The sequence below is a fragment of the Macaca thibetana genome, chromosome 7 (assembly GCF_024542745.1).
Source record: "Macaca thibetana thibetana isolate TM-01 chromosome 7, ASM2454274v1, whole genome shotgun sequence".
NCBI lineage: Eukaryota > Metazoa > Chordata > Mammalia > Primates > Cercopithecidae > Macaca > Macaca thibetana.
The window spans coordinates 33,351,872-33,371,217 of NC_065584.1; the positions used below are offsets into that span (position 1 = coordinate 33,351,872).

Below are 19,346 nucleotides of genomic sequence, written 5' to 3' on the forward strand. Positions count from 1 at the left end.
CTCTCAGCCTTCTCCCTCACAGAAACTGCCCAAGAAAGCTACTCCTAGGGGCACACTCCTCCTAGGGGCACACTCCGCACCTGCTTCCCTCCCTTATGTCAGAGATAGAGACTACTCAGCGTTGTAGATGTGTCGATACAAAAGTGCATGGAAGAAAATCGGGTCTTGGGTCCTTCATAGTACATTATGAACAAAATATTTGTTTTAAATGTGTCGTACGTTAGCCAGGCAAATAGTTTCCCAAACTTAAGGCCCATTTTGGCCACCCAGGAATCTACAGTGACCCATGTGGATGAGACATAAAGATAGCCGTAGGTTTCCCATCACTCTTCTGGAGGCTCCTGGGCTGCGGGACAGGCAGAAAAGCCATCTTTTGTCATCTCTATTCACTGTCAGCTTACCATGTCAATGTGTGTCTAGTAAAGGCACCTCAAACCCAGCGTGTCCCAAAATGAACTTAAGAGCTTCCCCTGGCTGGGTATGGTGTCTCATGCCTGTAATCCCAGCACTTTGGGAGGCCGAGGCGGGTGGATCACAAGGTCAGGAGATTGAAACCATCCTGGCCAACATGGTGAAACCCCATCTCTACTAAAAATGCAAAAATTAGCTGGGTGTGGTGGCACATGCCTGTAATCCCAGGTACTTGGGAGGCTGACGCTAGAAAATCGCTTGAACCCAGGAGGCGGGGGTTGCAGTGAGCTGAGATCATGCCACTGCACTCCAGCCTGGTGCCAGAGCAAGACTGTCTCAAAAAAAGAGCTTTCCTCACTCACGCCTGTAATCCCAGCACTTTGGGAGGCCAAGACGGGCAGATCACAAGGTCAGGAGTTCAAGACCAGCCTGGCCAATATGGTGAAACCCCATCTTTACTAAAAATAAAAAAGTTAGCCAGGTGTGGTGACAGCCATCTGTAATCCCAGCTACTGGGGAGGCTGAGGCAGGAGAATCACTTGAACCCTGGAGGCGGAGGTTGCAGTAAGCAGAGATTGTTCACGGCACTCCAGCCTGAGCAATAGAGCGAGACTCCGTCTCAAAATAAAAAAAGCTTTCCTCAGAGCCTTTTCTAGCATCTCCTCTGATGGCAAGTGGCGCCACTCACTGTCCATCTGGATACATGAGTCAAAACTTTAGACCTAGCCTTGGTGCACTAGGTCTAAAGTACACCCTTGTCTAGTGCATCACCGGGTACCGTCGATCTGACCACATAAGTCAATCTTCCAGCCATTCACTTCTCTCACCTGCTTGAATCCTAGCTAGAAGCAGCTCAGAGGGAGCCAGAAAAATGAGAAAAACCACAAGGAGAATCGAGAAACAGGAGCCTGGACGGCAGCTGGACTCTGAAAAAAAGAAGTATCAGGAGGCAGCCTGAGCCTGCCACGTAGGGAATGTTAGTAACTGGTGGCACAGCCATTCTGTAGGCTATGGGGCAGCTCTTGAAAGTGAGGGCACTTTGATTTGCTGCACACCAGCCATGTCTGAGGCACCATTCTCAGTTCCAGGGTTACAGTGGGGAGCAAGATGGACCTAGCACCTCTGCTGGAGCTCGTGTGTTCCATGTGGTACATGGTGGGTCTGAAGACAGAAAACTGCAGGAAAACGCTTTGGGCTCAACTACAAGTGGAAAACATTTACAAATTCCTATGTCTATTGTGATACTCTAGCAGGTCTTCTTGAGCTGCCTCTAGAACTCAAGCATTCTAGCATTCCCCAAAACATCAAGTCAAATACAAAACCATGGAACACTATTACAGAATGTTACCAGATGGTTCATGAGTGTGTAGGGAGTCCTAGTTTCTGCTGCAAAGCAGGCCACCTTTTTTTTTTTTTCTTCTTTGAGACAGTTTCACTCTTGTTGCCCAGACTGGAGTGCTATGGCGCAATCTCGGCTCACTGCAATCTCCGCCTCCCAGGTTCAAGCGATTCTCCCACCTGGGCCTCCCTAGTAGCTGGGATTACAGGCATGTGCCACCATGCCCAGGTAATCTTTTGTTGTTGTTTTTTTTTTTTTTTTTTTTTTTGAGATGGAGTCGCTCTGTCCCCTAGGTTGGAGTGCGGTGGCGCAATCTCGGCTCACTGCAAGCTCCGCCTCCCGAGTTCACGCCATTCTCCTGCCTCAGCCTCCCGAGTAGCTGGGACTACAGGCATCCACCACCACACCCAGCTAATTTTTTGTATTTTTAGCAGAGACGGGGTTTCACCATGTTAGCCAGGATGGTCTCGATCTCCTAACGTGATTCGCCCACCTTGGCCTCCCAAAGTGCTGGGATTACAGGCATGAGTCACCACACCCGGCCTTTGTTTTTTTTTCAGTAGAGACAGGGTTTCACCATGTTGGCCAGGCTGGTGTCGAACTCCTGAACTCAGGCAATCCAACTGCCTTGGCCTCCCAAAGTGCTGGGATTACCAGCGTGAGCCACCGTGGCCTGCAAACCATCTTTAACATCCCCATTATCCTTCCCTCGGTTTCACTTTTTATGCAGCGGCCTGTGTCTTCTCCCTCTCCTGTCTGTCCCCTGCAATCCCTTTAACCCCTCCGAAAGAATTGGGTACTGGAGGGGACAACTTGGATTCCGGGACAGATTATCTCAGGAAAGACCAGAGAGGATGGAAGTGATCTTAGCTTTTGAACAAAAATTCATGAATGCGACATCTGTGGGGCAGGCACTGCGAACAGAAGTCCTCATACACAGCTGCCGCACGTCCCCCACATCCAGCATTTTCCAGACATTTTTTCATTTATGTATATGTGTATGTATGAGTGATGGGGTCTTTCTCTGTCATCCAAGCTGGAGTGTAGTAGCACAATCATAGCTCACTGCAGCCTCGACTTCCTGGGCTGAAGCAATTCTGCCTCAGCCTCCTAAGTAGCTGGAACTATAGGTGTGCACTACCATGCCCAGCTAAATTTTTTGTTTTTGGAGATGGGGTTTCACCACGTTGCCCACACTGGTCTTGAACTCCTGGGCTCAAGCAGTCCTTTTGCCTCGGCCTCCCGAAGTGCTGGGATTACAGGCGTGAACCACTGTGCCCTGCCCATTTTTTCATTTAGTTGTCACCACAGACCTGGCAGCGAGGAAGGCTGCAGGGCCTGGGATATCACTGATGGCCAGTTGAGAAGGAAGCAGAGTGGGAAACGCTCCGGGCAGAGGAAGGAGGACGGAGGGAGATGCTTCTCATGGGCAGAGGATAAGGAGCCCCCACGAGACTCGGGCTGGTCACTCTGGTCATTTTGAGGGTGGCAGGGACTGGCAGGTCACAAAATAAGCCTCTGTTCCTGCCATAGGCCAGAGAGAGCTGTGCTCTGTGTTCTGCATCCGCAAGAGCTGAGCTTGTCAGTTCCAGGAAGCCGGAGAAACACAATACCTGTTATTCTCTGTAAATGTTGCCTTTATGGAAGCACTGTCCTGTTGGTACCAGGAGCTCCTGGCTGATTCCGTGCTTGGATTTTGGGACAATGCATGTTCCTGAGCTAATCCCTGGGACAGAGAGGACCCTGTGGAGGCACGTGTAATTGTTGGGACAGCCTGCCCTTGGAGAACAAGTCAGCTGAGAGGGTGCCAGTACCCTTGTGGGAGGCTGCAGCAATGCCCTCCTAGGGAGTGGGGTAAAGCTTATCTAGGCCCTGGCCCTGGGCATCAAGCAGGAGGACATGGGCTTGGGAACATTGACCTTGAGCCTGCAAGCCCGGTGAGGCTGGCCAGGGTGGGCCAGTGAATTTGTTCATCTGTAGGTAGGAAAGAGTCTTGAAGGTTGGAAGCCTCAGGGAAGGCTCGAGTTCAGGGCAGGACAGAGGGGTTCATTTGTTTTTAGCTCCTGGCATTCAAGGAAATCTCTCAAGGCACTAGCTGAACAGAGACCACACATGACAAGGATTACTGACTTTGCCAAAACAGTTCGGTAAAGTCACCAAACAAAGAGGCAACTACAGCCTTCAGCATTTAAAAACAGCAAACTGGGGAAGGAGGAGAGACTGATTTCTAGGGTTGCCATATTACAATATTCAAATGTCTAGTTTTCTTTTTTTTTTTTTTTCTTAAGACAGAGTCTTGCTCTCTCCTAGGCTGGAGTGCAGTGGTGTGATCTCTGCTCACTGCAACCTCTGCCTCCCAGATTCAAGTAATTCTCCTGCCTCAGCCTCCCGAGTAGCTGGGATTACAGGCGCTTGCCACCATGCCCATCTCATTTTTGTATTTTTAGTAGAGACGGGATTTCACCACGTTGCCCAGGCTAGTCTTGAACTCCTGACCTCAGGTGATCCGCCCACCTCAGCCTCCCAAAGTGCTGGGATTACAGGCGTGAGCCACCGTGCCCGGCCTTCAAATGTCTAGTTTTCAATAACAAGTAGAACCTCACAGATTATACAAAGAAATAAGAAATGATGGTCCATTCAAGAGGAAAAAAGTTAATTGACAGAACCTGTCTCTAAGGAAGCCTAGACATTTAAATATGCTCAAAGAGCTCAAGGAAAGCACAGGCAAAGAACTAAAGGAAACCAGAAAAATGATGTACAAACAAAATGAATATCAAGAAAGAGAAATTATAAAAAGGAATTCAGGCCGGGTGCAGTGGCTTATGCTTGAAATCGTAGCATTTTGGGAGGCCGAGGTGGGTGGATCACCTGAGGTCAGGAGTTCGAGATCAGCCTGGCCAACATGGCAAAACCCCATCTCTTTTTTTTTTTTTTTTTTTTTTTTTTTTTTGAGATGGAGTCTCACTCTGTCGCCCAGGCTGGAGTGCAGTGGCCAGATCTCAGCTCACTGCAAGCTCCGCCTCCCGGGTTTACGCCATTCTCCTGCCTCAGCCTCCCAAGTAGCTGGGATTACAGGCGCCCGCCAACTCACCCGGCTAGTTTTTTGTATTTTTTAGTAGAGACGGGGTTTCACCGGGTTAGCCAGGATGGTCTCGATCTCCCAACCTCGTGATCCACCCGTCTCAGCCTCCCAAAGTGCTGGGATTACAGGCTTGAGCCACCGCGCCCGGCCGCAAAACCCCATCTCTACTAAAAATACAAGAAATTAGCCGGGTGTGGTGGGGGGCCCCTGTAATCCCAGCTACTTGGGAGGCTGAGGCAGGGGAATCACTTGAACCTGGGTGGGCAGAGGTTGCAGTCAGCCGAGATCGTGCCACTTCACTCCAGCCTGGACAGAGAGTGAAACTCCATCTCAAAAAAAAAAAAAAAAAGGAATAAAGGAATCCAGTAGAGCTGGACCTGAAAAGTATAGCAACTGAAATAAAAAATTCACTAGAGGGGTTCTACAGCCAATGAGAACAAGTGGAAAAAAAGAACCAGCGAACCTGAAGACAGGATGATTGAAAGTCTCCAGTCTAAGGAGCAGAATGAAAGAAAGTAAACAGAATCTAAGTGATTGTGAGACACCATCAAGTGGAATAACATCCTGAGACTGTGGGACTCTCAGGAGAAGAGAAGAGGAAGGGGAAAGAAGAATATTTCAGGAGGTAATAGCCAGAACGTCTCAAGAGAGTGAAGGGTAGAAAATATTTGCAAATCAGAAATCTGATAAGAGTCTAGTATCCCGATAATATATAAATAACTCTATATAAAGAACTCTTACAACTCAACAACAAAAAGACAATTCAATTTAAAAATTGACATTTCAGGGCCAGGCGCAGTGGCTCACGCCTGTAATCCTAGCACTTTGGGAGGCCGAGGCGGGCGGATCACGAGGTCAGGAGATCGAGACCATGGTGAAACCCCATTTCTACTAAAAATACAAAAAATTGGCCGGGCGCAGTGGCGGACGCCTGTAGTCCCAGCTACTCGGGAGGCTGAGGCAGGAGAATGGCGTGAACCCGGGAGGCGGAGCTTGCAGTGAGCCGAGATCGTGCTACTGTACTCCAGCCTGGGCGACAGAGCGAGACTCCGTCTCGAAAAGAAAAAAAAAAAAAAGACATTTCTCCAAAGAAGATATATAAACGGCCAGAAAGCATACAAAAAAAAGATGATCAGCATCATTAGTCATGAGGGAAATGCAAATAAAAACCACAGTGAGATATTTCATACCCACTAGGGTGGCTATAATTTTAAAAACAGAAAATAACAAGTGCTGATGAGGAATAGAAAATTAGGTCTGGGCGTGGTGGCTCACATCTGTAATCCCAGCACTTTGGGAGGCCAAGGCAAGTGGGTCACCTGAGGGCAGGAGTTCGAGACCAGTCTGGCCAACATGGTGAAACCCCGTCTCTACTAAAAATACAAAAATTAGCACAGAGTGGTGGCACACATCTGTAGTCCCAGCTACCCAGGAGGCTGAGGCACAAGAATCGCTTGCACCTGGGAGGCAGAGGCTGCAGTGAAGCCGATATCACACCACTGCACTCCAGCCTGAGCAACACAGCAAGACTCCGTCTCAAAAAGAAAAAAAGGTAAAGAAAAATTGAAACCTTTGTACATTACTGGCAGAAATGTAAAATGGTGCAGCCACTGTGGAAAACATTCTGGTAGTTCCTCAAAAAGTAAAATAACTACCATATGACCTGACAGTTCCATTCAGGCATATCTCAAAAGAACCAAGGATGGGTACCCCAACCAATACTTGTATAGGAATGTTCATAACAGCACTATTCACAATAACCAGAAAGTGGAAACAGCTCAAAAATGTCCATCAACAGATGAACTGGCACTGTCTCTATCACTGGATTTGGTGCTGAAGCTGCTTCTAGCTCTGCGGCTGGCAGTCATTCTGGCTTTAGCTTGGGGATGAGTGCTGTGGTGGGTGCTGGAGCTAGCTCCTTTGTAGCTGGTGCTGGCACTGGCTGTATTGCTAGTGCTAGACTAGGTGCCAGAACTGTCTAGCTCTGGACCTGGATCTAGGGCTGGTGCTAGAGCTGGAGCAGGCTCTAGCTTCAAAACTGCCATTGGAGCTGACTCTAGCTCTAGAGCTGACACCAAAGCTAAATATAGCTCTGTGACTGGTGCCACAACTGGCTCAAGCTCTGGAACAGGTGATGGAGCTAGATCTAGAGCTAGCACTGGCTTTAGCTCTGGAGGTAGTGCCAAAGCTGGCACTTCAGCTGACCTAGGCTCTGAAGCTGGTGCTAGAGCTGGCTCTAACTTCTCATCTGGTGCTGGAGCCAGTGATGGAGCTGGCTCTAGCTGTGCTCCTGGTGCTGGAGCTGGCATTAGCTCTGGACCTAGAACTTGCTTTAGTGCCAGCATTAGTGCTGAACCTGCTTCTGGCTCTGGAGCTGGCACTAGATCTGGCTATGGTTCACGAGTGGATGCCAGAGTTGGTGCTGGAGTAGGTGCAGAGCTTGCTGTAGCTCTGGAGCTGGAGCTAGTGCTGGTACTAGTGCTGACATTGGCATAGGAGCTGGAGTAGGCTCTAGCTTTGGAGCTGACTCTAGCTCTGGAGATAGCACTGGGTCTGGAGCTGGCTCCCGAAGTTGAATGTAGCTCTGGAGTTGGCACAACAACTGGTTCTAGCTCAAGCTAGTGCTACAGCTGACTCACTCTATAGTTTGTGCTGAAGCTGATGCTAGAGCTGACACTGGATCTGGCCCTAGCTCTGGACCTGGTATCAGAGCTGGCACTGGTGCTGGAAGAGGAGAAAGATTTGCCAGCATGATTGGATTCCATGTGTCTTTTCAAAGACAGAAAGCATCCCACTGCAGGCCAGACATGGTGGCTCATGCCTGTAATCCCAGCACTTTGGGAGGCCAAGACAGGTGGATCACTTGAGGTCGCAGTTTGAAAACAGCCTGACCAACATGGTGAAACCCCGTCTCTACTAAAAATACAAAATTAGGCATGGTGATGCACGCCTGTAATCACAGCTACTTGAGAGGCTGAGGCAGGAGAATCACTTGAACCTGGGAGGTAGATGTTGCAGTGAGCTGAGATTGCACCACTGCACTCCAGCCTGGGCAACCAGAGCGGAACTGTGTCTCAAAAAAAAAAAAAAAAAAAAGCATCCTACTGCTTTAAGAGCAGTCCCAGCCAGGCATGGTGGCTCACGCCTGTAATCTCAGCACTCTGGGAGGCTGAGGCGGGTGGATCACGAGGTCAGGAGTACGAGACCATCCTGGCCAACATGGTGAAACCCCATCTCTACTAAAAATACAAAAATTAGCCAGGCGTGGTGGGTGGTGCCTGTAGTTCCAGCTACTCAGGAGGCTGAGGCAGGAGAATCGCTTGAACCCAGGAGGCGGAGGTTGCAGTGAGCTGGGATCGCGCCACTACACTCCAGCCTAGGCGACAGACCAAGATTCCAACAACAAAAAAGGAGCAGTTCCAGCACAAGAACCGTGCCCCCAGCAAGTCTTCTCAGTCTGCAGCCCACCAAATGAGTGCTCCAAGCTTACTCTCTGCTCCTGTCCAACACAGCTCGTCCCTGGTGGCCCAACCCCAGGCCCCTCCCCACACATTCCCGCACACCCACCCCAGTCCTCTTCATCCTCTTGCTCTACCCCAGTGGTCCCTAGGTGCTTGAGCTGGGCAAGAAGAAGTCAGGCCTAGCACTCCAGGTACCAAGACGGCATGATGAGCTGAATGTAGCCACCAACAGCCTCAGGCAGGGCAAGTCTTGAGGCTGACAGAATTCTCCAGGCACTAGTCCAGACAGGAGCCCAGAATGAGGAGATGACGCTGGGACAGGTGAGTGAGCAGTGGAGTCAGAGGCCTCGCCTTTCCTCCCATGCCACCCTCCTGTGGCACCCCTGCAGGGGTCTAGGCTCCCATGTCTTCCCTTGCCCACTTCTACCCCAAACCCCAGCCCCAGTCTAGCTGTTCTGGCAGCAGCAGACCTGGTCACCAAACGTGGGGCTAGCAAGGAGCCTCAGGCCTAGGGAGCTCTCAGTAAATGTCTGACCAGCCAGGTGCAGTGGCTCATGCCTGTAATCCCAGCATTTTGGGAGGCCGAGGTGGGCGGTTCACCCGAGGTCAGGAGTTCCAGACCAGCCTGACCAACATGGAGAAACCCTGTCTCTACTAAAAATACAAAATTAGCCAGGCATGGTGGTGCATGTCTATAATCCCAGCTATTCGGGAGGCTGAGGCAGGAGAATTGCTTGAACCTGGGAGGTGGAGGTTGTGGTGAGCCAAGATCGCGCCATTGCACTCCAGCCTGGACAACAAGAACGAAACACCATCTCAAAAAAAAAGGTCTGACCAGCTCCCCAAGGCAGGCCTAGACAGTCTGGGGAAGACCCTCCCCATCTAGGGACACGTGGGTCACCCTTGCCCTTCTGCTCAGGAGGTACCAGAGGGCCTCTTCCTGACTCCAGTCCTCCCAGCCCAGGCTGTCTGCTCACACACTGCTCACTCGGTCTGTCCACATTCTTCTTCTAATTTTTTTTTTTTTTTTTAGACGGAGTCTCGCTGTGTTATTCATGCTGGAGTGCAGTGGCATCATCTCAGCTCACTGCAACCTCCGCCTCCCAGGTTCATGCAATTCTCTCACCTCAGCCTCCGGAGTAGCTCGGATTACAGGCATGCGCCACCACACCCAGCTTATTTTTGTATTTTTAGTAGAGACAGGGTTTCGCCATGTTGGCCAGGCTTGTCTCGAACTCCTCACCTCAAGTGATCCACTCACCTCGGCCTCCCAAAGTGCTTGGATTACAGGTTTGAGCCAGTGCACCCAGCCAGTCTGCCCACATTCTTGACATCTGTCTCTACTCACTAGCCACACTGCAGCTTCCAGAGAAGAGTGAGCCTGGCCCCCAGCTTTGCCAGGCGTGGTCAGATGGGTGGGCACCTTCCAGTTCTAGCATGGCCACAGAGTACACTCCTACCATCTGTCTCCCACTTCCAGTGGAAAAGATGATGCTGCCCCAGGGGACCTGGCACCAGGCCACCAAGCTCAACCACAGCCCTCTCTGCACCCCACTAGGTAGACAGAACCACCAGAGGAGTCTGGCTTCCCTTTAGTTCCAGACTGGGGAGGCCATCATCACACCCCTCTAATCCTGATGTACCACGGCCAGGGAGCCACATGCAGCCAGTGGCCTCACAGAGCTATGGTTAACTCTGGACACACATCCACTATGCAGTCACGGACTAATATAGGCAGAAGCCCAGAAGGCTCTCTGGCTGATAGCTCTGCCTTCTGTTACTCAGTTGGAAGTATGCTAAGTCATCAGCATACTTCCACTTCACCCAGTCTCCTGGGGAGGATCAAAACCAAATCCTACTGTCTATTTTAGCACCTGGCTTTAGCCTCAGCTTTCTGGAATAACTATACCCTGCCCCCACCACTGTAAGTTGATTGTGTTTGAAATCTAGACTGCTACACCCCCAACACCTAGAAAAGTAGACACTCTAGTGTCCATGCTGATAAATCCTTGGTTAGGGTTCTAGCACATGCTGCCTTTATTAAAAACTGCCCCAAACCCGTTTACAAAAGTAGTAGCTAGTGCAAGGGTGAGTGGCTTATAATGGGGGCAGGCTGGACTTGAAACTAGAGAAAGCCTAATTCTTGCTTATTTCAAAGGTTCATTCCTGGGGTATGAGTGAGGTATTAGCTACATGTGCTTGGGGACATCAAAGTACCCTGGACCCCTCCAGTCAGAGAAAAAGGGTCTGGGAAGTCTTTCATGCCAGGATATTCAAAATGTATCTGTGGCCGGGCACAGTGGCTCATGCCTGTAATCCCAGCACTTTGGGAGGCTAAGACAGGAGAATTGCTTGAGGCCAAGAGTTCAAGACCAGTCTGGACAACATATTAAGCTACAAAAAATGTAAGTGTTTTTTTCTCCTGCAAAAAATTTTAAAATTAGGCTGGGCGCGGTGGCTCACGCCTGTAATCCCAGCACTTTGGGAGGCCGAGACGGGCGGATCACGAGGTCAGGAGATCGAGACCATCCTGGCTAACACGGTGAAACCCCGTCTCTACTAAAAAATACAAAAAACTAGCCGGGCGAGGTGGCGGGCGCCTGTAGTCCCAGCTACTCGGGAGGCTGAGGCAGGAGAATGGCGTGAACCCGGGAGGCGGAGCTTGCAGTGAGCTGAGATCCGGCCACCGCACTCCAGCCTGGGTGACAGAGCGAGACTCCGTCTCAAAAAAAAAAAAAAAAAAAAAAAAATTTTAAAATTAGCTGGATGTGGTGGCACACACCTGTAGTCCCAGCTACTTGGCAGGGCTGAGGTGAGAGGATCACTTGAGCCTGGGAGATTGAGGCTGCAGTAAGCCTCATCACACCACTGCACTACAGCCTGAGCAACAGTACAAGACCCTTTCTCAAAAAAATAGTAAAATTCAATGTAAAAGTTAAAATAATAAAGTGCAACCGTAAGCACTATACAATGTGTTTTCCCAACTCTGTCCCCTGAGAAGGCCTAGAAGCAATTGTACCACAATAACAGTAAGCATACCTGGTGCCCAGATTTTGGTACCTAAGTACCATTCTCCACTAAAAAGCCAGACAAGAGGCACCAACAGATGTTAAAACTAGTGGATTAAAGTTTGATGAGGAATAAGATATTTATATAGTCTCAAAGCATCATCCCACAAAATACTTTTTAATAAGTACATGATACTCATTAACTTCACAATGGAAAAACCTGGCAGGTACTATCTTTTTTTGTTTTTGTTTTGAGACAGGGTTTCACTCCCATTACCCAGGCTAGAGTGCAATGGCACAATCTTGGCTTACTGTAACCTCCACCTCCTGGGCTCAAGCGATTCTCCTGCCTCAGCCTCCCAAGTAGCTGGGACTACAGGCACACATCACTGCACCCAGCTAAATTTTGTATTTTTTGTAGAGACAGAGTTTTGCCATGTTGCCCAGGGTGGTCTTGAACTCTTGAGCTCAAGCCATCTGCCCCACCTTAGCCTCCCAAAATCCTGGTATTACAGGCATGAGCTACTGCACCTGGCTAGCAGGTACCATCTTAATTGAATGATAAACATTAACATCACCGGTAATGGAACAACATGGTGTGCTTCCTGATATATGATGCACTGAGAATGGAGAACGAGTTCCATGGAATTTTCTCCAAAAATTCAGATTCAGGTATGCAACCTGAGTCTTATGAGGAAATATCAAAACCCAAATTGAGGAATCTATCAAGTAACTGACCTGAAATCATCAAGAACGTCAAAGTCATAGAAGGCAGTTCCAAATTGGAGACTACAGAGACTGGGTCAGTCAATTCAGCATGCAGTCCTGGATCAGATCACAGTTGATAAAGGACATTTTTGAATGATCAGGGTTCTGTGGATTAGTTGATAGTATTTAATACACTTGTGGACAAATCAAAGTCAATTTCTTGATTTTATTGGTTATATTTGGTTATGTGGGAGAGTATCCTCATTTTAAGGAAATATACACTGAAGTATTAAGTGGTAATGGGGTATCAGGTCCCCAACTTACTATCAAATGGTTTAGAAAAAAATGCAAAAATAGGCCAGGCAAGGTGGGTCATGCCTGTAATCCCAGCACTTTGGGAGGCCAAGGTGGGAGGATCACTTGAGCCCAGGAGTTTGAGACCAGCCTGGGCAACATAGTGAGACCCTGTCTCTACAAAAAAATTAAAAAATATTATCTGGGCATGGTGGTGCACGTCTGTAGTCCCAGGTACTTGGGAGGCTGAGGTGAGAGGATCATTTGAACCCAGGAGGCTGAGGCCACAGTGAACCATGATCACACCACTGCACTCCAGCCTGAGGTGACAGAGGAAGACCCTGTCTCAAAAAAAAAAAAAAAAAAAAAAAAAAAGTAAAAATAGATATACAGAGTGAATAATTAAAAAATGTAGTGAATTAGATTTTAGGTTTTGTTTTTGTTTGGAGATGGAGTTTCACTCTTGTTGCCCAGGCTGCAGTCCAATGGCGCAATCTCAGCTCACCACAACCTTTGCCTCCTGGGTTCGAGCAATTCTCCTGCCTCAGCCTCCCGAGTAGTTGGGATTACAGGCATGCGCCATCACGTCCAGCTAATTTTGTATTTTTAGTAGAGACAGAGTTTCTCCATGTTGGTCAGGCTGGTCTGGAACTCCCGACTTCAGGTGATCTGCCCTCCTTGGCCTCCCAAAGTGCTGGGATTACAGGTGTGAGCCACCACCACTCCCGGCTAAGAGTTTTTTTTGGTTGTTGTTGTTGAGACAAGAGTCTCACTCTGTCTCCGAGGCTGGAGTGCGGTGGCACCATCTCGTCTCACTGCAGCCTCAACCTCCTAGGTTCCAGGGATTCTCCTACTTCAGCCTCCCGAGTAGCTGGGACTACAGGCATGTGCCACTACGCCCAACTAATTTTTTTATTTTTAGTAGAGACAGGGTTTCACCATGTTGGCCAGGCTGGTCTCCAACTCCTGACCTCAAGTGATCCACCCGCCTCAGCCTCCCAAAGTGCTGGGATTACAGGTGTGAGTCACTTCACCTGGCGAGTATTTTTTAAAGTACTGCTAAAAGAGTAAATCCTTCCCTTTATTTCTACCTGACTCCCTGACTATCCTACCAACTGTATGGTCTATGTGCCTGTGGGAGAACTTCCATTCTTCCAGCTGTCATTGCACCTAGCCCGGCACAAAAGACTGGAAGAAAATACATTTAATATTTTCAGCTGGGCGCTTGAATCTGGGAGGCAGAGCTTGCAGTGAGCCGAGATCGCGCCACTGCACTCCAGCCTGGGCGACAGAGCGAGACTCCATCTCAAAAAAAAAAAAAAAATTTCATTGCCTCTCTGCCTAACCACTCACTCACTCCTCCAGTGCTTACTTGACACTTCTGAAGGTAGAGGGCAGAGATGAAGAGGAAGGTGCCAGTTACAGGAGAGACGCAGAACCATGGCCCAGGAAGGCTAAACGTTCAGTTCACAGACCGCAGAGTGTTTTTGGAAGCCTCTTCGCAAGAAGGGATTAGTAAGAACCAGGCAAAACAAATCCAAACAGATAACTGATGTCAGGACCAGGGGAAATGTCCCAGCAGGGAACTGAGTGGGGCAGTGACCACCAGTCATAGAGAAGGATACCAAAAAGCCAAAGGCTTAAGAGGTAACATGTTATTCCCATTTCACAGCCCTTTATAGTTTACAAAGGAGCTTTTATGACAATGATGGAGTAGGCTGGTAAACAATTCTGATTAAGAACACCTAGAGGTGAATAAAATATAACAAAAACAAGTTTTATGCATGACTGGAATAGGAAACAAGAAAGGGAATCCCAGGTATGACAGTCAGAGTCGGATGGTGACTATTGACTAGGACTTGCATTTTATTTATTTATGAGATGGGGTCTTGCTATGTTGCCCAGGCTGGAGTACAGTGGTGCAATCATGGCTTACTGCAGCTTCAACCTCCTAGGTTCAAGTGATTTTGTGATTTTTGGGGGTTTTTTGTGTGTGTGTGGATTTGGAGCTTTGCTATGTTGCTCAGGCTTCTGTCAAACTCCAAGGCTCAAGTGGTCCACCTGCTTTGGCTTCCCAAAGTGCTAGGATAACAGATGTGAGCCACCCTGCCCAACCCTTAGGACTTACATTTTATTTTTTCATTTTATTTTAATTAATTTTTTTTTTTTTTAGAGATGGAGTCTCGCTCTGCCACCCAGGCTGGAGTGCAGTGGTATGATCTCGGCTCACTGCGACCTCCGCCTCCCAGGTTCAAGCAATTCTCCTGCCTCAGCCTCCCCAGTAGCTGGGATTACAGGCACCCACCACCATGCCTGGTTAATTTTTTGTATTTTTAGTAGAGATGGGGTTTCACCATGTTGATCCGGTTGGTCTTAAACCTTGAACTCCTGACCTCAGGTGATCCACCCGCCTCAGCCTCCCAAAGTGCTGGGATTACAGGGTGAGCCACCACGCCTGGCCGGGACTTGCATTTTAAATGTGCATGTGGGAGAAGAGCCGACCTCATGGTGAGGACTGGAAAGGACACTGACGCAATGCAAGTATTCGCACAGAAAAAGAGAAGGAGAAAAGCTCATTGTGGTCAATAACAAAACACACAAGCAGACAGTATATCATGAGAGTAAAAAATGCAACAAACAAAAAGCAGAATTACAAGGCAAAATTGGCAAATCCACAAAGCAGAAGATTTTAAACTCTAATTTCCCAAAATTGGAAAAAACATGTTTAATCACAAATGGAATATTTATGAAAATTAACCACATACTAGCCCTAACCAAGTCTCGATATATCAAAAGAGCAAGATGATGAACCGTGATCTCTGATCATAGTGTAATAAAATTAGACTGAGCACAGTGGCTCACGCCTGTAATCCCAGCACTTTGGGAGGCCAAGGTGGGTGAATCACCCGAGGTCAGGAGTTCAAGACCAGCCTGATGAACGTGACAAAACCCTTCTCTACTAAAAATACAAAAATCAGACAAGCGTGGTGGCATGCGCCTGTACTCTCAGCTATTTGGGAGGCTGAGGCAGGAGGATGCTTTGAACCCAGGAAGCAGAGGTTGAAGTGAGCTGAGATGGTGCCACTACACTCTAGCCTGGGCAACAGAGTGAGACTCTGTCTCAAAAAAAAAAAAAAAGCAAAAATTAGCTGGGCGAGGTGGCTCACACTTGTAATCTCAGCACTTTGGGAGGCTGAGGTGGGCGGATCACCTGAGGTCGGGAGTTCACGACTAACCTGGCCAACATGGCAAAACCCCGTCTCTACTAAAAATACAAAAATTAGCGGGGCGTGGTGGCAGACGCCTGTAATCCCAGCTACTGGGGAGGCTGAGGCATGAGAATCACTTGAACCTGGGAGGCGGAGGTTGCAGTGAGCTGAGATCATGCCACTGCACTCCAGCCTGGATGACAGAGTGAGACTCTGTCTCCAAAAAAAAAAAAAAAAGAAAAAAAATTAGAAGGCGATAATAGAAAGAATCACTTCCCTCACAAAAATCCTAGAGCCTGGAAATTTCAAAACATTCAGAAGCTTAAAAATGGAATTTAATAAATATGTGAAACTGAAAATAAGTGAAAACTCTGTGCAGTCTTTTGGGATGCAACTCTAATAAAAACGACATGTATGCTTTTTAAGATCAGGCGCTGTGGTTCACAGCTGTAATCCCAGCACTTTGGGAGGCCGAGGAAGGAAGATCGCGAGCTTAGGAGTTTGAGACCAGCCTGGGCAACATGGTGAAACCCTGTCTCTACTGAAAAAAGTATAAAAATTAGCCAGGCATGGTTGTGCACACCTGTGATCTCAGCTACTGGTCAGGCTGAAGTGGGAGAATCACTTGAGCCTGGGAGATGGAGGTTGCAGTGAGCCATGTTCACGTCACTGCACTGCAGCCTAGGTGACAAAGCAAGACCGTCTCAAAAAAAAAAAAAAACAAAAAAAAGTATGATTTTTAATGTCTGAGATAAGTGTTTAAGAAGTTAGCAAAAGCCCACTCTCCCCCAAAAAAGATACAAGATAGGAAAAAGTTTCTAAACAACAGCAAAATAAAACTGACTCAAGAGGAAATAAAGTTTAGTGCAAACTATCTCATCTCACTGGGCTTTACAACAGCGCTGTGCGGGACCATTAGGACTGCAGTTTTATGCCTGAGCGTACCAATACTTGAGGAAGTTAAGAGAGTAGTAAAGGCCAGACATGGTGGCTCACGCCTGTAATCCTAGCACTTTGGGAGGCTAAGGCAGACAGATTGCCTGGACTCAAGAGTTCAACACCAGCCTGGGCAACACGGTGAAACCTCATCTCTACTAAAATATGTGGTGGCATGCACCTGTAGTCCCAGCTACTCAGGAGGCTGAGGCAGGACAATTGCTTGAACCCGGGAGGCAGAGGTTGCAGTGAGCTGAGATCGTGCCGCTGCACTCCAGCCTGGGTGACAGCGAGACTCCGTCTCCAAAACAAAAAAAGAGTAGTAGAGACTGCACTTAAACTCAGGTCTTCTAGATCCATTCTGATGTTCTTTCCATTTTTAGCTCACACTCTAATCATCACGGGTTGCCCTCCCTGGGCCATGGAACCTTGCACCTATCTGTACAGGAATGGCCCCGGATGAGGGAGGGCTATTGTATTCTGCCCCTCCCTTCCTAAAAGCTTGTGCCTTCTGCATGGAAACCATGCACGGACTGAGTCCTGAATCACAGGACATTGTGGGAGACAGAAATATGGGGTGGAGAAGAAAGAGGCGCTCCTGTTAGAGAATGCTGTTGTCCTTTGGTCCTTTGAACATCCCCCTATATCTGTTGCTGTTAAGCTCAGCACTTGTCTTAATCTTTCCTTTCCTTTTTTTTTTTTTTTTTTTTTTTTGAGACAGAGTCTCCCTGTGTTGCCCAGGCTGGTCTCAAACTCCTGAGCTCTAGGGATACTCCCACCTCAGCCTCCCAGAGGACTGGAATTACAGTTGTGAGTCACCATGCCCAGCCTTTCTTTTTCTTTCTTTCTTTCTTTCTTTCTTTCTTTCTTTCTTTCTTTCTTTCTTTCTTTCTTTCTTTCCTTCTTTCCTTCTTTCTTTCTTTCCTTCCTTCCTTTCTTTTCTTCCTTTCCTTCCTTTCTTTTCTTTTCTTCCTTTCCTTCCTTTCTTTTCTTTTCTTCCTTTCCTTCTTTTCCTTCCTTTCCTTCTTTCGTTCCCTTCCTTCCTTTCATTCCTTCCTTCCCTCCCTCCCTCCCTCCCTCCCTCCCTTCCCTCCTTCCTTCCTTCCTTCCTTCCTTCCTTCCTTCTTTTCTTCTTTCTTTTTTCACAGTCTTGTTCTGTCACCCAGGCTGGAGTGCAGTGACACAATCTCAGCTCGCTGCAACCTCCACCTCCTGGGTTCAAGTGATTCTCCAGCCTCAGCCTCGCAAGTAACTGGGACTACAGGCGCACACCACCACACCTGGCTATTTTTTGTATTTTCTAGAAGAGACAGGGTTTCACCATGTTGGCCAGGCTGGTCTCGAACTCCTGGGCTAAAATGATCCACCTGCCTCGGCCTCCCGAAGTGCTGGGATTACAGGTGTGAGCCACTGGTCCCAGCCCAGCTTTAATATTTTCTTGTTCGTAAATATATCCATCAATCTAATTCCTGTGTAATCATCTCTCTGATGGCTGCGAAGCTCTTTGTTGGCTGAGCATGGATTTGCCTTTTAATAATTTGTTTCTGCATCTGAGCAGGTAAAACTTGCTCTGGTCTACCCTCACTGAGGCTGTGTGGAGGAAATAGTGAATGTTTCCTCCTCTTCCCTCTCACCTCTGAGCCCACTATTGTCCCCCTGGTCAACCACCTTTTCTCTGGCCTCAGCACCAAGCAAAGGGGTGAGTGAATATCAGCCTGGTGAGCAGCTTAAGCAATTCTGCAGCTGAACGGAAGGCCACCTCCTCATTCTTTGACCCCTTCCTGTGACAGAGACTCCCTGAGGTCTGCGGCCTGGCTCTGCCTCATGAGGAACAGAGCCATGCAGATAAATGGGAGGGGGTCCTTGGCTCAGAGGTGAGGAGCAGGGGAGGGGAGGAGGCCAACAATCAATGAAAATAGTCAGCATTGGGAGGGATTGATCTGGAGTGAGGAATTAATAGAGCAAATCACTGCTGGGCCTGCTCAGCTGTGACTAGGCAGAGACTTGCCTGACTTCACTGCTGCCTGAGTTGAGCAGCAGCCAGGCAGGAGGTGGGGACAACAGGGAGACCTGAAGAAGAAATGGGAGGCAGGAAGCTCCAGGAGACAGGGCCAGCCAGGGCCAGGAGCTCTTGACCCCAGCTTGGTTCCCCAGAGGGTGGGTCTTGGGGGCCTGGGGGACCAACTAGGGTACTTGGTAAATGGCGTCCTGGGGGGTCAGAGACAGGGAGAGGGGGAGCCCTGGCACTTGTTCCAACCCAAAGAAGACCTCTGTTGTTTTCCCTCTAGAAAACAAACTAGTTTGTTTTAAAAAATAAACTTTTTTTTTTTTTTGAGACAGAGTCTTACTCCATCGTCCAGGCTGGAGTGCAGTGGCATGATCTTGGCTCACTGCAACCTCTGCCTCCCAGGTTCAAGGGATTCTCCCACCTCAGCCTCCCAAGTAATTGGGATTACAGGCATCTGCCACCATGCCCAGCTAATTTTTGTATTTTTAGTAGAGATGGGGTTTTGCCATATTGCCCAGGCTGGTCTTGAACTCCTGACCTCAATTGATCCACCTGTTTCAGCCTTCCAAAGTGCTGGGATTACAGGCGTGAACCGCCACACCTGGCCTAAAAGTAAGCTTTATTTTTACAATTTTAGATTTACAAAAAAAAAAAATTGTGAAGATAGTACAGAGTTCCCAGGTCCATAGTACAGAGACCTCGTAACCCCCTGCTGTGGTTTGAATGTGTTCCTCCCAGGTCATGTATTGGAAACGCAATCCCCAATGTGAATGTGTTGGGAGGTGGGGCCTAATAGCTGATTAGGTCATAAGGGAGAATGGATTAACATTTCCATGGTAGTGGGCCTGTTATAAAAGCAAAGTCGGCCCCCTCTTGTTCTCTAACACATG

General features: G+C 48.4%; 1 protein-coding gene across 5 annotated transcripts in view; it reads right to left on the minus strand.

Annotated features, from left to right (window-relative positions):
- The window catches only part of ISCA2 (iron-sulfur cluster assembly 2), a 415,347-nt gene that overhangs the window by 211,893 nt on the left and 184,108 nt on the right, over positions 1-19,346 (minus strand). The window contains exon 1 of one of the 5 annotated variants that reach the window (XM_050798909.1): positions 8,399-8,402. The exons of the other annotated variants lie outside the window; for them this stretch is intronic. The gene's annotated coding sequence lies outside the window, so the exon portion shown is untranslated. Of the gene's footprint in view, positions 1-8,398; positions 8,403-19,346 lie in introns of those variants that run through there. 5 annotated transcript variants of the gene reach the window in all.